At 47.7% G+C, this 17,182-nt stretch overlaps 1 long non-coding RNA gene across 1 annotated transcript; it reads right to left on the bottom strand.

Annotated features, from left to right (window-relative positions):
* Positions 1 to 296: 296 nt before the first annotated feature.
* Positions 297 to 15,047, bottom strand: LOC148113248 (uncharacterized). The gene is made up of 6 exons (XR_015728404.1): positions 14,959 to 15,047; positions 6,891 to 6,937; positions 6,691 to 6,774; positions 2,401 to 2,456; positions 1,944 to 2,120; positions 297 to 1,044 (listed from the first exon to the last, which is right to left on the bottom strand). It is a non-coding gene; the product is annotated as an uncharacterized LOC148113248 (long non-coding RNA).
* Positions 15,048 to 17,182: the final 2,135 nt, after the last annotated feature.

Below are 17,182 nucleotides of genomic sequence, written 5' to 3'. Positions count from 1 at the left end.
CCCCAAAATCCCTCCTTGATAGATTGGATGGAACAATTAAGGAGCACCTGGACAGTGACTCGGAAGGCATTAGATGAGGCACACCGAGCTCATAAGGCACAAGCCGATAAGAAAAGGTCCCCAGCTCACATTTACAAAGTGGGGGATAAAGTCTATTTGTCTACCAAATACTTACAAACCACCCAGAGGTCTAAAAAGCTGGGGCCTAAGTATGTAGGACCATTCCGTGTGATTAGACTGATAAATCCAGTGACAGTTGAATTAGAATTACCAAAAACCTTGAGACGGATACATCCTGTATTTCATGTTAGTTTATTGAAACCTGAACACTCATCTCCCCTAAGGGTTGATCATAGCAACCCTCCAATTCCCATCCTCATAGAAGGGGAGCAACATTTTGAGGTTAAGGAAATCTTGGACTCTAGAAAACACCATGGTAAAGTCCAATATCTAATTGCCTGGAAACATTTTCCACTATCTCAGGCTGAATGGGTAAATAAACGGGATGTCCGAGCTCCCAAGAAAGTACAACAGTTCTATGCCAAATACCCTGATAAACCTTGATCATTGTATATATTCTGTTTCTCTTTCTCTTTCTTCCTTTTATTTAGGACTAACGTCTCTTCTGCAAGAGGGGCCGAATGTCAGCATCAGCTTTCCTGCTTTAGCTGCCATAAGAAACGGGGAGGGATTAGGTATGGATCAAAGGGGGGGAAGAGAGCAGGAGGGGGTTTGTCTTTGTAGGAGGGGACTTCGTGGGAATCGAAACTGGATTTCAGAAGGGGATGGCTAACCAACTGTCTCGACATTCCTGATGGATGACGCTGCCAGACGTGTTGCCACCTGACCTTTGGAAGACCTTTAGATTGGCTGAGAAAATATAAACACGAGGGGGGGAAGAAGCTTAGTAGATGCATTTCGCGCGTTTTGGTCACTTCCAGCTTTTCACTGGGGTGTTAATCTTTTCATATTCAGTAAAAGTACCAAATTCTTCAAAATGCTTGAGTTTGGGGTTTTCTTTCCTGGATACTGAAGGAAGCATACCTGACAAAAACATAAAAAATCCATCATTCATTACAATTGCAAACAGTGTGTCGGCCAGTTACAGATCCCTTGTGCTTCGTCCCCCATGTTCATATTTTACTAATTGTTTCTCATGTTATCAACCCAATATATGTCTTTGTATCATTAACTCCATTTGTTATCTAACAATGGCAATCATTCCAAAAAGAAAAAGGAAATTTTTTTCACATATTATATTATGACGTACATTTTATGTATCATATTTCAGTTCCATGTTTTAGTATCTAGCCATTGATAGAATAAATCCCATATCATGTAGTATTGTCTATCTTCCTGTTCTCTACTTTCAAAGGTCAATTTACTCATTTCAGCACATTCCATGATTTTCTTAATAACTTCATCTTGTGTTGGTATCCTCTCATTTTTCCAGTTTGTAGCAAACACAATTAATGTTTGCTAAACAAAATGTTAATACATTTATAATCAAGTATCTCACTTCTCTATTGTATGTTTCTGGCACCATTCCTAATAAAAATATCTCTGATTTAAAGTCTATATGTTTCTTTGTCATTTTTTCAAACCATATGTGGATTTTACTCCAATATCTTTTTGCTTCTATACATGTCTACCACATATGGTAATATGAGCCTGGTATCTGATGACATTTCCAACACTTTTCAGATTTGTTCTTGAATATTCTGGCTATTCTTGTCAGGTCTCTCCCTCCCTCCCTCCCTCCCTCCCTCCCTCCCTCTCTCTCTCTCTCTCCCCTCCCTTCCCTCCCTCCTTCCTCCTTCAAAGGCTAGGAAAGAGAGACCCACCCGAGACATGGGAGGTGGGAGGCCCGAGAGAAAGCGCCTGGTCTGGGCACACAGCCCTCCATGATAAAGCCCTTCCCAGGGAGCAAAGCAAGGACTTACCGATCCTGATCCTGATGGTGAGCTCCAGCCATGGCAGCGGTGGCGGAAGGAGAGCTCCAGAGCGGTGGCAGTGGTGCTCCGGGAGGGCAGCCCTCAGGGCCCCGGGAAAGCGCACAGCCAGGAGTTGCCACTTTGGGTCCTCCCAGTCCAGAAAACACTGCAGGCAGCAGAACTTTCCTGTTGGGAGTGAAGTCGGACCCAAAGCTAAATTTTGCTGTGCTGCGAAAGACTCTTTCCCATCCCCAGCAAGAGCAGCAGGGGAAAGAAGCAGCCGCTGACCCAGAAAACACGCCCATAAAATAAGCCACGCCCACAGAACCAGTAGGGAAGATGTTTCGATTTCGCCCCTGTTCTCCTGCCTTTCAGCCCTGCACAGATAACTCTGCAACCTGTAGAAGCAGATCGCACTGATCCAGAATTTTATATTTTATATTTTTGAGATGCAATGTAGACTTACGTGGCATTCTTCTCCCTCGCACTCCTCAGCGGTTCCCCCCCTGATGTTGTAGGAGCCTGGAAAAGTTAAAATAAATAACAGGTGTGGAATATACTTATAAATCAGCTCACTCACCCTCTGCTATCCCCAACCCTCACATCTTTTATTTTATTTATTTATTTTATTTTAAAATTTGTATACCGCCCTTCTCCCTGAGGACTCAGGGCAGTGAACAGCCAAGTAAAAGCATAAACTACAAACATTAAAATACAATTAAAAAGATATATATAAATTTGGCCCCATGATTAAAAACAATAACAAACAATTAAAAACATTTTTTAAAGTTTTAGGCCAGCCTGGCTTGCTGGAAAAAGAAGGTTTTAAGGGCACGGCGGAAGGCACCGAGGTCTTGGATTCTCCTTATCTCTGGGGGCAGCTGATTCCAGAGGATAGGTGCCCCCACAGAGAAGGCCCTCTCCCTGGGGGTCACCAGCCTACATTGTTATTATTATTAACTTATAAGATTTTAAGGGATTCTGGGAGGGGGGTAGGTTACGTGGGTTCGGGGGAAGACCCACGGGGGAGGGTATCTGGGCCAGCCATAGGGCGTGGCATGGGAGGTGCGAACTCGGGGGTCAAGGAGATGATTAGATCTTACGATACAGATGCCCATAACATCGATACTGTAGGTGGGAGGGGCAGATATGGCGGGAGCAGGGGGCCACATAATCCTGCGGGAGTGCGTCCTCGCTGTTTACAAGCGGTGGTGCGCTCCGACCCTCAAAACTCTTCTCGTTCCCCTGGTTGTATGAATCCTCAGGCCCCAGGCCTTCGGCTGATGCTGTGCAACGCCAGGTCCGTGGTAAATAAAGCCCCCCTCATTTGTGATCTTATTCAGGAGGGGGGTGCGGACCTGGCGGGTATTACGGAGACCTGGTTGGGCCAGGAAGGGGGAGCCCCCCTTGTTGATATGTGCCCACCAGGTTTCCGTGCTTTCCATCAGCCAAGGTCTCAGGGGAGGGGCGGAGGGGTGGCGGTTGTTATTAACAAAGATCTTGGACCGAGGGAGGCCACTGTTCCTCAGACGGCTGGATGTGAGTCCCTCCTTGTGAAGTGGGGTCATAGGGTGCAGTTGGGCTTGCTGGTCACGTACCTGGCTCCCTGCCACGTGGCAGCAGCCCTGCCTGAGCTGCTTGATGTTATAGCCGCGGTGGCTGTTGACACCACCAGGCTTATGGTCATGGGGGATTTTAACCTGTCATCAGTTGGCGAGACGTCTGAGGTAGCTCGGGAGTTCATGGCTTCCATGATGGCTATGGACCTGACCCAGTTAATTTATGGCTCTACTCACATGGGGGGACACACACTGGATCTTGTTTTTGTCTCTGGACAGCGGTTGAGTGATCTCGAGATAGGGGATATAGTGATTGAACCCTTGTCATGGTCAGATCACTCCCTCCTTCGCCTGGACCTTCGAACCGCCACACCCCGCCACAGGGAGGCAGAACCGACCAGGTGGTTCCGCCCCAGGCGCCTGATGGATCCTGAGAGATTCCAGATGGAGCTTGGGCCATTTCCTGAGGTTCTGGCACACGACTCGGCTGAGAACTTAGTAGCCACCTGGGATAGGGCGGCGGCTGAGGCTTTAGACCGAGTCGTGCCTTTGCGGCCTCTGACCCGGCGCCGGTGTCACTTGGCTCCTTGGTATACTGAGGAGCTGAGGGAGATGAAGTGCCGGAAAAGACGCCTAGAGAGCAGTTGGAGGGCTAGTCGTTCTGAATCCGACCGAACACTGGTAAGATCTCATATTAAGAATTACCTAGTGGCGATAAGAGTAGAGAAGAGTAACTACTTTTCTACTCTTATTGCGTCATCAGATAATCGCCCAGCCGCCCTGTTCAGGGTGACCCGCTCTTTGCTCCATCAAGAGACGCAGGAAAACCCCTTGGAGGGTAGAGCTGAGAATTTTGTACAATATCTGTATGACAAAATTGCTCAGATTCAGGAACAGCTAGACTCTGACTGGATTGATCCAGAGGAGTTGACAAGGGCAGGTCCTGAGAATATTATTTGGGAAGAGTTTGATCCTGTGACTCCCGAAAGCGTGGACAGGATACTGAACAGACTAAATGCGACCACATGTTTATTGGACCCATGTCCCTCCTGGTTGGTACTGGCCTCCCGGGAGGTGACGCAAGGCTGGCTCCAGGAGATTATAAATGCTTCTTTGAGTGAGGGTGTCTTTCCCACCGCCTTGAAAGAGACGGTGGTGAGGCCCCTCCTCAAGAAGCCCTCCCTGGACCCAGCTGTGTTAGCAAATTATCGTCCTGTCTCCAACCTTCGCTTTGTTGCGAAGGTTGTTGAGAGTGTGGTTGCATGACAACTGCCTCAGTACCTGGATGAATCGAATTATCTAGATCTGTTCCAGTCGGGCTTCAGGCCCGGGTACAGCACAGAGACAGCATTGGTCACATTGGTTGATGATCTCTGGAGGGCTCGGGACAGGGGTTGCTCCTCTGTCCTGGTCCTACTAGACCTCTCAGCGGCTTTTGATACCATCGATCATGATATCATGCTGCACCGGTTGGAAGGGTTGGGGGTGGGGGGCACTGTTCTACAGTGGTTCTCCTCCTTTCTCTCTGACCGGTTGCAGTCTGTGTTGACAGGGGGGCAGAGGTCGACCCCGAGGCCCCTTATATGTGGGGTGCCACAAGGATCGGTCCTCTCGCCCCTTCTATTCAACATTTATGTGAAGCTGCTGGGTGAGATCATCCGTGGTTTTGGGGTGAAGTACCATCAGTACGCTGATGACACCCAGCTGTACATCTCCACCCCAGACCACCCCAATGATGCCCTCGAGGTGATGTCCCAGTGCCTGGAGGCCGTACGGATCTGGATGGGGAAGAACAAACTCAGACTCAATCCATCCAAGACCGAGTGGCTGTGGTTTCCATCGTCCCGATATAGTCAGTTGACGCCATCTCTGACTATTGGGGGCGAGTCGCTGGCCCCCACAGATGGGGTTCGCAACTTGGGCATCCTCCTGGACTCACGGCTGTCTTTAGAAGAGCATATGACGGCTGTGGCCAGGAGGACTTTTTATCAGGTTCGCCTGATTCGCCAGTTGCGTCCCTTTCTGGATCGGGACTCGTTACGCATGGTCACTCACGCCCTTGTCACCTCACGCCTGGATTATTGTAATGCTCTCTACATGGGGCTCCCCTTGAGAAGCACCCGGAGGCTCCAACTGGTCCAGAATGTGGCCGCGCGGGTGGTGATGGGAGCAATGTGGCGCTCTCATGTAACCCCCCTCCTGTGCGAGCTGCACTGGCTCCCAGTGGTCTTCCGGGTGCGCTTCAAGGTTTTGGTTACTATCTTTAGAGCGCTCCATGGCTCAGGACCAGGGTACTTACGAGACCACCTCCTGCCACCAATAGCCTCTCACCGACCAGTTCGCTCCCATAGAGAGGGACTCCTCAGGGTGCCGTCAGCCAAACAATGTTGACTGACGGCCCCCAGGGGGAGAGCCTTTTCTGTGGGGGCACCTACCATCTGGAACGGGCTTCCCCCGGAGTTACGAAACATCCAAGACTTACGCATTTTCCGCCGAGCCCTGAAAACATTTCTATTCCAACAAGCTGGTCTGGCCTAACTGTCCCTTTTAAATTGGCTTTTTAAATTGGCTTTTAAATCGGGTTTAGACCTCTTTTAGATAAATTTGGATGTTTTAATCTTTGAGCCAAATTACTTAATCTGTTTTAATAGTTTTTAACTTCTATATGTATTTGTATTTATTATGGCTGTTCACCACCCTGAGTCCTTCGGGAGTAGGGCGGTATACAAATATGAAAAATAAATAAATAAAATAAATAATAAATTATCTTATTATGACATGAACAATTTTTCAGATATAATCTCTCCTGGTTAAAAAAAAATAGGTTTTTCACAAGGTTATTTGCTATGTGAGAGAATTGATCTCTCAACCCAGAGTGAAATCTAACAGGTTCTTGAGAACCGGTAGTGGAAAGTTTGAGCAGTTCGGAGAACCAGCAAATATCACCTCTGGCTGGCCCCAGGAGTGAGGAGGGAATGGGAATTTTGCAGTATCCTTCCCCTGCCATGCCCACCAAGCCACGCCCACTGAGCCACACCACGCCCACCAAGCCACGCCCACAGAACTGGTAGTAAAAAAATTTGGATTTCACCACTGTCTCAGCCTGATTCGTTCACATAATAAAAGGATAATGTCAAAATTTGCCATCCTTAGTAATGGACACTTAAACCATTCCCCAGAAGATTTAGACTGCTTACCTGAGGGGGGCGGGGGGTGATGGACCGCTGAGGAGGAGGCCCTTGTTGGATGGGGGGCAGCTGGCTGGCACCTGAAGCCTTCTGCTGAGAAGCCATGGAGGTCATGAGGACGTTGGGCCTGGACACGAGGGAGACCCCCAAGCCCAGTTAACACAGGCACCCTGGGTCCTATAGATGGGTTGGAAGTATATATTACATACCTCTGTGTGCCTCCATAAGCCCAAGTCCAGTGTCTCTTCTGGTACCACTGTGGAAAAAAATAGACTTCTTTAAAAACATAAACTTATTGACCACGATTAAAGATATTCATTTTTTCAGCCACAGTTTGAACTGGGTTCTTTATATAACTTCCATGAAGTGAAGAAAGGCATTGACTGGTCTCCACCCAGAGAGGGTCTCCCTGAGGGGGGCTGCACCTCCAGCTGTGGAGAATCCTTGTGGGAAACTTTAGCATTAGGTACTTTAATAAATGAGAAGAAAAAAGCTGGATAGATATGGGTTTTTTTAAGCTTAAGCAGCAAATGCAGTAGCTGAAAGCATTTTATTTATTTCTATATTTTTTCTTTAATTTCCTGCAGAAACTCGACTCAAATAAGATATAAAGCGTACCTATTAAAACTAAATCGGAGGCCTTGAAAGTTGCCTTAGATTGGCACCCTGGTTTGAAATTTTATTCACCTTTGATTAGATTGCGTAAAGGCTGGGAATTGTATTTATGGTTTTGATGATGCTGAGAATCATATATAAATTGAGCAAATCAATGAGCTCCTTATAGCCAGAACTTGGACAAAGGCAGGAGCCTTAAAAGGTTTTATTTTCCCCACCCAGGTCAGTTACAGGCAGTCCTCGACTTATGGCCATATCTTTAATAATGCTTCAAAGTTACAACGGCCTCGGATAAAGTCACTTACAACCGTCGCAACATCCCTGGGGGTCATGTGATCACAATTTCTGACCCTTTTTTTGCTAATTTCAGGCATTGGGGAAGCCAGAGTTGCTTAATCACAGCCTGATTTGCTTAATAACTGTATGATTTGCTTAATAACAGTGGTGATTCACTCAACAATCTTGGAGGTGTTGCCCCTTTGAGACCTTTATTCAATGAAATTTCATTTTAATGTATGCCAATTAGTCTACATTTAAAGTGACAATAAAGTTTATTCTATTCTATTCTATTCTATTCTATTCTATTCTATTCTATTCTATTCTATTCTATTCTATTCTATTCTATTCTATTCTATTCTATTCTATTCTATTCCATTCCATTCCATTCCATTCTATTCTATTCCTGTTCTGTTCTAATTTAATTCTCATTCTATTCCATTTCATTCCATTCCTGTTTCTATTCTATTCTATCCTATTCTATTTCTATTCTATTTCTAAGGATCAGGAATTGTGTATCAATCAGCGGTTATAAAAATATGGAACTTTGCAGGGGCCAATACAACCGTTTTAATCACTACTTTAAACAAAAGTTAGCATTCAAGTGATGAACTCAAGTTTGGATGGAGAGAGGAAAATAATCTGGAGTTGTTACGGTTTTTATTCCGTCCCATCTTTGGATTCCAGCAACTTCCACAAAATAAGAGAAAAGAGAGAAGCTTTGGAAATCCAGACCATTCAGGAAATTAGACAGGTCCATTAATACAGGACTAAGTGAAATAAAAAGGAAAGAAGGAAAGTGTTAGAAATGCAAAGAGAGGAAAGGAAACCCCAGCACAGGGAATGATTTAGGAATGAAACTGGCAAGGAGGAGCCTGGTTGGAAGTCCTTGTTGTATGCGATCTTCTTGTTCACCTGAGGATTGTCCCCATGAGATGGTCTCCTGGCCTGGAAGAGCTCCCCCTTCAGCCTCTCCCGTCTCGGGTGGCCCAGGAGAAACTCCGGGTATTTGGGAGGCCGTTGCCTGGAGGGGATGAGATCTTCCTGGACCAAATTCTCTCCCTCCGACATCTGAGGCTCTTTTCCATATAAACCACCAAAGACCAGATTGACCCAGACTCCATACTCACAAACACTAGAAACTTGAATTTGATTCGGGTTTTTTGTCTCTCCCTTCAATAGCTGAGGTGAGAGTTTTATTTCAGAAATAGGAAAGCTTACACATTTTTAAAATTAAAATAAACAGAAATTCTAAATTGTAAATCCTTTCAACCTGTGCAGAAAGTAATGTTAACACTGAAACTATTTTAGCTATTCTCTATAAGCTGTTTGATGACACTATTTTTTTAAACGTCCAATTTTACTTCATCTTCCAATTTTTCTGCTCTGTGTCTCCAATAGATTTCCTTAAGGCTGACTTTTATCAATCTTTGTTTTTAATTGCTGTATATCTCATGGATCACACTCTACAGAGCTAAAGAACTTTTTCTACAGAGTTTGATGATTTCTCTTTTTTTGGTGTTCGCTTTTTATTTTTCTTCTGTCAAAGTCTAAGTTTTCCTTTGTTTTTTTAAATATATTTTAAAATATTCCTTCATTTTCTCTGACCCTTCCCTCCTTTCGATTCTGGGCTTCATCTGAACAGAAGAAAGCAGATTTCGCATTCAAATCCTCCAGTTCTTTTTTTTAAAAAATAACATTTTATTAGATTATAGAATAAAATAAAATAAAATACCAAAAAAAACAACAACAAAAAAAAAAACAAAGAGGAAGAAATGGGGGAGAGGAAAGAGAAGTGTGGAGGAGGGAGGAAAAAAAAAGGTGCTGACTTAAGACTTCCTCTGTTGCAGTAAAATAAAGCATTAAAATCGAATCTCAACTTTTTACTTTTCCATAATAATATAAATGGTTTTGTAAAAGAAAGCAGATTCGTATCCAAATCCTCCAGTTCTCAGGGAAGACAAAAATCCCGCCTCTCTTTCTCTCTACTGGCTGCTTCTATTCCTGTCCCGCCCCCTTCGTCATGACAACCCTGTAGCCAATCAAAGAGGGGGAAGAGACGGTTGCCTGGGAGCTTCCCTGCCCTCAGCCTGATGGAGAAGAGGATGAAGAAGCCAAGCCAAAGGGTGGCGGGGTCAAATAAAGAGCAAAATTCAAAGCTTTGGGGGGAATGAGAAAGAGGCAAAAGTTCCCAGAATTGCAGAGGGAGGGGGGCTTAAGCCCCTTCCCCAGAAAAGGCTGCAATGGGTTCATTCAGTGGGCAATGGCTGATTTTGCTGGGCTGCTTTTCCCAATTGTTAGAATGTTCTTCACCTTTGGGCTAAACCAATTTGATGCGGTTTCCTACGTCTTTCCCACCCCCATATTCCATTTTATAGAGCTTTATTTGGCTTCCGTGACTCAATAAGGGAACTTTTCCTGGAAACTCCCCATGTGAAAGACTGCAGCTGCCCAGCAGAGGAGGAAATCCCAGTCAGTGAAGCCCTTTAAACTTCCTCTGAGCATCCAAGGATGGATAAGACCATCCGGGTCCTTGAAAACCACCCAGAGATGGTGCTGAGGTGGGGGGAGGGGTGACACTGGCACCGGTGATGGCGTCTGCAGCAGAATGCTGCAATGGTAGTCTGCTGAGAGTGAAGAGGAGAAGCTGAGGTGAGGAGGCCTGGACTTATAGATCGGCAGAGGAAGAGATGTTATCCTCCTCTAGGGATACTGTTTCCCCCCTCCCTCTCCCCGCCCCCCACCCCCCCTTTTTTATGGGGGGAGGGGTTTATGAACTGCTACACTCTGGACACTTTGGACCCCCCCACCATGTTCCACTCACGCCCTCGCTGGCAGGAGAGACTGAGCACCATTTGAAAGAACTGAGGGATTTTCTGTATCCCAACGGGGAGGATAGAACACTGTTCCTGTTAACTTCTTGTAACGGGACCCGGCCGTCGTGAGAGGATGGTTGGCTATTAGCCTCCGTTGGAGAAAAAGAACATTGGACCTTCTCCCTGTCGTGAGAGGACAGTGGAGTCCAGCTCTATAAATGGACATTGTGTGACCTTTATGCTCAGTTATCCCTTTGGACTATGATAGACTCCCGGACTGGCCTTTCTTTCCCATCTTTGGTTCGGTTGATGTTCCAAAAAGCTGACCTTCTCGCGCTGCGAGACTCCCGCCTCTCACAGGCCTGGCCCTCCACATTATCGAGGGCCTATCTTGATGACGGGCTTTGGAACCCTGAGAGATGGCATGGCATGTAGCGAAGAGGGGGTTGAGGGGTTTTTTAGCTAAATTTTTAAAGAAAATTTTAAGGGGACCCGGGAGGGAGGGAGGGGGTTGTAAAAGCGGACCTGGGGGGGTCCAGATAGCGACTGAGCGAGATGATGGGTCGATTAGTTGCGGCAGGAGGGTCGTGAAAGGAAATTTAACCAGGGAGAGGGGGACGACAGGAAGGGCTGTGAAATTGAAATAATGAGTGGGAGGCACAGGTATGGCAGACGCAGGGGGTCATATCAAGTCTTGGGGGTGCGCATACGCTGTTTACGAGCGATTGCGCACTCCGGCCCCCAATGCGTGACTTGTGTCCTGGGTTGTGTAGAGTCTCAGGCCCAGGGTCTGCGGCTGATGTTGTATAATGCCAGGTCGGTGGTTAATAAAGCCCCCCTCATTTGTGATCTTATTTTGGAGGGGGGTGCGGACCTGGCAGGTATTACAGAGACCTGGTTGGGCAAGGAGGGGGGGGCCCTCGTTGAGATGTGCCCACCAGGTTTCCGTGCATTTCATCAATCAAGGGCCCAGGGGAGGGGTGGGGAAGTGGCGGTGATTATTAGGGAAAGTTTTTGTCCGAGGGAGACCACTGTTCCTCAGATAGCCGGATGTGAATCCCTTTGTGTGAAGTGGGGCCGTGGGGTGCAGATGGGTTTGCTGACTATGTACCTGGCTCCCTGCCACATGGCAGCGACCCTGCCCGAGCTACTCGACATCATTGACGGGGTGGCGGTGGATACCCCCAGACTTATCGTCATGGGGGATTTCAACCTTCCATCCGCGGGTGAGGCGTCAGAGGCGGCTCGGAAGTTCATGGCTTCCATGACGGCAATGGACCTGACCCAGGTAGTTCAAGGCCTCACTCACATAGGGGGACACACTCTGGACTTGATTTTTGTCTCTGGTCAGTGGTTGAATGATCTTGGTAGACGGGACCTAGATATTAAACCCTTGTCATGGACAGATCATTCGCTCCTCCAACTAGACTTTCCTACCGCCTTCCCCCACCGCAGGGAGACGGAACCAACTAGATGGTTCCGTCCCAGGCGCCTGATGGACCCCGAAAGGTTCCTGACGGAGCTTGGGCCGTTCCCTGAGACCCTAACACATGACTCGACTGAAGAGCTGGTGGCCGCCTGGGAAAGGGCGGCCGCTGGAGCTTCGTGCCTTTGCGGCCTCTGACCCGATACCATTCTCAATTGGCTCCTTGGTTCTCTGAGGAGCTGAGAGAGATGAAGCATCGGAAAAGACGCCTAGAGAGCATTTGGAGGACTAGTCAATCCGATTCCGACCGGACACAGGTGAGGTTTTATATCAAGACCTACCTAGTGGCGATAAAAGCAGCAAAATCTAACCATTTTCCGCTCTTATCGCATCTGCAGAGAACCGCCCAGCCGCCTTGTTTAGGGTGACCCACTCCCTTCTTCGGGGGGGAGTGCGGGAAGATCCCTTGCAGGGTCGTGCTGAGGATTTTGTGCAATTCCTGCATGATAAAGTCACTCGGATTTGGGATGGCTTGGACTCTGACTGGATGAGTCCACGGGAGGAGACGAGGGCAGGTCTTGAGAATGTTATCTGGGAGGAGTTTGATCCTGTGACTCCCAAGGATGTGGACAGGGTTCTGGGTAAGATTAGTGCTGCCACATGTTTATTGGACCTGTGTCCCTCCTGGTTGGTGCTGGCCTCCCGGGAGGTTACACGAGGCTGGCTCCAGGGGATTATAAGTGCTTCTCTGAGTGAGGGTGCCTTTCCTGCCGCCTTGAAAGAGGCGGTAGTGAGGCCCCTCCTCAAGAAGCCTTCCCTGGACCCGGCTGAATTAGCCAACTATCGTCCGGTCTCCAACCTTTGTTTTGTGGCGAAGGTTGTTGAGAGCGTGGTGGCACGACAGCTTCCCTGACACCTGGATGAAGCTATCTATCTGGACCCGTGCCAGTCGGGCTTCAGGCAGGGGCACAGCACAGAAACGTCATTGGTCGCGTTGGTGGATGATCTCTGGAGGGCTCGGGACAGGGGTTGTTCCTCTGTCCTAGTCCTATTAGACCTCTCAGCGGCTTTTGATACCATCGACCATGGTATCATGCTGCGGCGGTTGAGGGGGTTGGGAATAGGGGGCACCATTTTGCGGTGGTTCTCCTCCTTCCTCTCCGACCGCTCGCAGTTTGTGTTGGCAGGGGGACAGAGGTCGACCTTGAGGCATCTCGCATGGGGAGTGCCGCAAGGGTCGGTCCTCTCGCCCCTCCTGTTCAACATTTATGTGAAGCCGCTGGGTGAGATCATCCGTGGTTTTGGGGTGAAGTGTCACCTGTACGCTGACGACACTCAGCTGTACATCTCCACCCCAGACCACCCCAACGATGCCCTTGATGTGATGTCCCACTGCCTGGAGGCCGTGTGGGCCTGGATGGGGAGGAACAGGCTCAGATTCAACCCCTCCAAGACCGAGTGGCTTTGGCTTCCGGCGCCCCGATATAGTCAGCAGGTGCCATCGCTGACTATTGGGGGTGAATCTTTGCCCCCCACAGAGAGGGCTCACAATCTGGGTGTCCTCCTGGATGCACGGCTGTCTTTAGAAGAGCATATGACGGCCGTGGCCAGGGGGGCCTTTTATCAGGTTCGCCTGATTCGCCAGTTGCAGCCCTTTCTGGATTGGGACGCCTTGCGCACGGTCACTCACGCCCTTGTCACCTCCTGGCTGGACTATAGTAATGCTCTCTACATGGAGCTCCCCTTGAAGAGCACTCGGAGGCTCCAACTGGTCCAGAATGCGGCCGCGCGGGTGGTTACGGGTGCAACTCGTTGCGCCCATGTGACACCCCTCCTGCGCGAGCTGCACTGGCTCCCAGTGGTCTTCCGGGTGCGATTCAAGGTGTTGGTCACCACCTTTAAAGCGCTCCATGGCATAGGACCCGGGTACCTTCGAGACCGACTTCTGCCACCAATAGCCTCCCACCGACCAGTCCGCTCCCACAGAGAGGGTTTCCTCAGGGTGCCATTGGCCAAGTTATGTCGGCTGGCGACACCCAGGGGGAGGGCCTTCTCTGTGGGAGCCCCAGCCCTGTGGAATGAACTGCCCCCGGAAATACGTAAGATCTCCGACCTCCGGGTGTTTCGCTGCGCACTAAAGACCCTGTTGTTCCGCCAGGCCGGGCTATTAATATAGCGATTTTAAATTGGGGTATTTTAAATTTCTGGGATTTTAATTGGAGCCTAATTATTTAATGATTTTAAATTTTAATTGTTGTTTTGTTCTTTGTTTTTAATAGGCTGTACACCACCCTGAGTCCTTCGGGAGAAGGGCGGTATAGAAATAAAATTATTATTATTATTATTATTATTATTATTATTATTATTATTATTATTATTATTATTATTATTATTATTATTATTATTCTGAATCCCTCCTTCCCTCTAGGATCTACTCCGTTTGTGGATTTCTGTTTCTTCCTTTCATCTCTGACTGCAATGCCTCCCCTGGGGGTCGAGGGATCAACAGCTTCTGCCAATCAGGATGTTTCCTATACAATCCTCCCAGACTCCCCCCAATACAAATTCCTAATTCTCCAGGGTGGCCTTGATGAGGCCCTTGGACAGGAGATTGAACAGAAGTGCAAGGCAGTGGGACAGGCAAGGGGCAGAAGCCATGGCTGTAAGTTTGGGCAAGGCGAGAGGGGGTCGTGGGGAGAGCCTTACTACCCATCTGTTCATCCATCCATCCATCCATCCATCCATCCATCCATCCATTCACTTATCCATCCATCCATCCACCCACCCACCCACCCACCCATCCATCCATCCATGCATCCATCCATTCACTTATCCATCCATCCATCCATCCATCCATCCACATGTGTCTGAGACTAGGTTGAGTGTCCACCTCTCTCCGCTAAATCAATAAAGAGAAGGTGGCATTTCTCTTTCATCTCCAACGGCCTCATCCAGGCCACCCTGGAGAAGGAGGAATCTGCATGAAGTCTGCCTGAGTTGGCGGGAAACGGGAAGGGAAAGAGGGACTGAAAGAGGATGGGGAGGGGAGGGGAGGGGGAAGGAAGAGGGAAGAAAGCCCCGTCCCCTTCCCTTGTCTTTGGGTGATTTTCTAAGTACAAACACCTGAAGAAGAATCAGCCTGACCTGCTCAAAACTTCCGAGATCAAAGCAATCCGAAGGCCGCCCTCTTCAGAAGGGACCCCTGTGGCTGTCTCGGCTCCCGTTGATTTCCCTCCCCCCTCCCCCTCTTTCCCCCTCTTTCCCCCCTCCCTCCCGTCTTTTCCTCCCTCCTCACCTGCCATCAGGTGTCCGCAACATATTTGTGACGTTCCCTTACGCAGCTCTTACGCAGCAGAGCAAACCCACCCAGCCAGTCGACCTCAAAACCAACCCAAAATACCTAGGAGCTGTCAATCATCCCCGATCAGATTGAGGTCCCTGCCAGAGTTGAAGAGGAAGGGATCTAGCAGGACGGCCAGTCTGGGCCGTTTGACCGAGGAAGGAGGGTCTCCTGGACTGAATTGAAGGGGCCTCTGCAGATCCCCAGAGCTGGAAGGTCTGGAGGGGAGGAACCGGGTCCACCTGAACTCAAACAAAAGGAGGATTTTGGCTCCTGAATCTGGGCAGCTGCCCTTATTTCTCTCCTCCCCCAAGGCCAAGGAAGCCCCTCCTTCTCCAGATGTTGCTGTCTACAGTTGTGGGACTGAAGAAGGGCCCAGTTGTCCCAATCACCCCTCCTCCCACCTGCAACTTCCCAAGAAACCCAACCCCAAGGTTGGGCTGGGGGGGAGGTTGGGGAGCCCCCGGGACTCAGCCCAGCCTCCATTGACAAAGGCAGAGGGGGAAAGTGAATTTTCCACTCGCCGTTCCCTCCATTCGCTTCTCAGCCAGCAGCTGCGGGGCAGAAGGAGCGCAGCGGGCGAGAGAAGAGCTGAAGAGGGAAAGCGGGGGTGGGGGATGGGGGTGGGTGGCAGGGCCGGATTTAGATTGAAAGAGGCCCTAGGCTATTCCACTTATGAGGCCCTTTCACCAGTGGTGGGATTCAATTTTTTAACAACAGGTTACGTGGACGTGGCTTAGTTGGAGGTGTGGCTTGGCAATCATGTGACTGGGTGGGCGTGGCTAGCTGGTCACGTGACTGTGTAGGCGTGGGTAGCTCATCATGTGACCGGGTGGGCGTGGCTATGTGCATAGACTTTTTTCAGAGGGCTGAAAAAAGTCATTTCTGACTGGGCCTCGCACTTTTGACCGGTCCTCACACTTATGACCATCCTCACATTTATGCCCGTGCAGCTTTCTTAACAACCATGTCACTCATTTCACAGCTGCTTCTCTTCACCATGGTGACAAGATAGGGCAAAAATGTAAAATGTGAGGACAGTCGTAAGTTCGAGGACTGATCAAAAGTGCGAGGACCAGTCAGAAATAACTTTTTCAGCCCTCTGAGTAGTCCATATGCATAAAAGGATACAGCAATAGAGAGGGATGAAGGAAGGGAAGGGAAATTAGAGTAGGAGAGAGAGGGAGGAAGAGAGGAGGAGAAGGAGAAAGGAAGAGGAAGTAGGGAGGAGAAGAGGGGGAGGAAGAGAAAGTAAGAAGGAAAGAAAAGAGAGGTGGTAGGTTTGAGGAGAAAGATTGCTGTACAATAAAAAAGATGAAAGGGAAGAAAGCCAACCCCAAACAAATATAAAGATATTAAAATAAAGAATGAATTGTTAAACTTTAAAGAATAAAAGAGAACAAATATGAATAAATAACAATAATTAGAAACACACATACAAACATACAATGTATTTTCTTTGAACAGAGTATTTGGCCGGTTCACAAATTTAAACAGTGTTTAGTCATTTCAATTAAATTTACAATTTCTATATTTCCTTTTTGCCATATTTATTCCTCATCTATTTTTGTAAAAAACCAATATTACCCTCATCCTCATCTCTAATCTTAATCAAATTCAATTTTTCCCTTCTATTCTATATTATACCCCTTCCAATTGTCATCTATTTTTATATCCATCCTCACATTGGTTACTTATGTAATATTACAGTTGTTTAATATGAATTCAACATTTTAATATAAATCAATTAGTTATATAACTACCTTTTTTGTATATTAATCAATATGAACATGAATATTCCAATTATTTCCATGCAATCCAATTTCTTATAAATCAATTAATTATATTTACCAATAATAATAAACCAAATAATTTCCCCCATATATTCCTCCAAACCACAACTTAACCATTTCTGCTTTCAACACAATATACAATTAATAGTATCTCAATTATTACAATTCCCTAGTTAAATAGAGCTTTTTTTCTTTTGTGTTTTAAAATCTCCTCTTTTTCCCTAAATTTCCTGTT

The sequence above is a fragment of the Pantherophis guttatus genome, chromosome 6, assembly GCF_059756535.1.
Source record: "Pantherophis guttatus breed Tessera chromosome 6, ASM5975653v1, whole genome shotgun sequence".
Taxonomy (NCBI): Eukaryota; Metazoa; Chordata; class Lepidosauria; order Squamata; family Colubridae; genus Pantherophis; species Pantherophis guttatus.
Note: the sequence above shows the minus strand (reverse complement) of the source record. Positions and strands in the feature narration are given on the sequence as shown.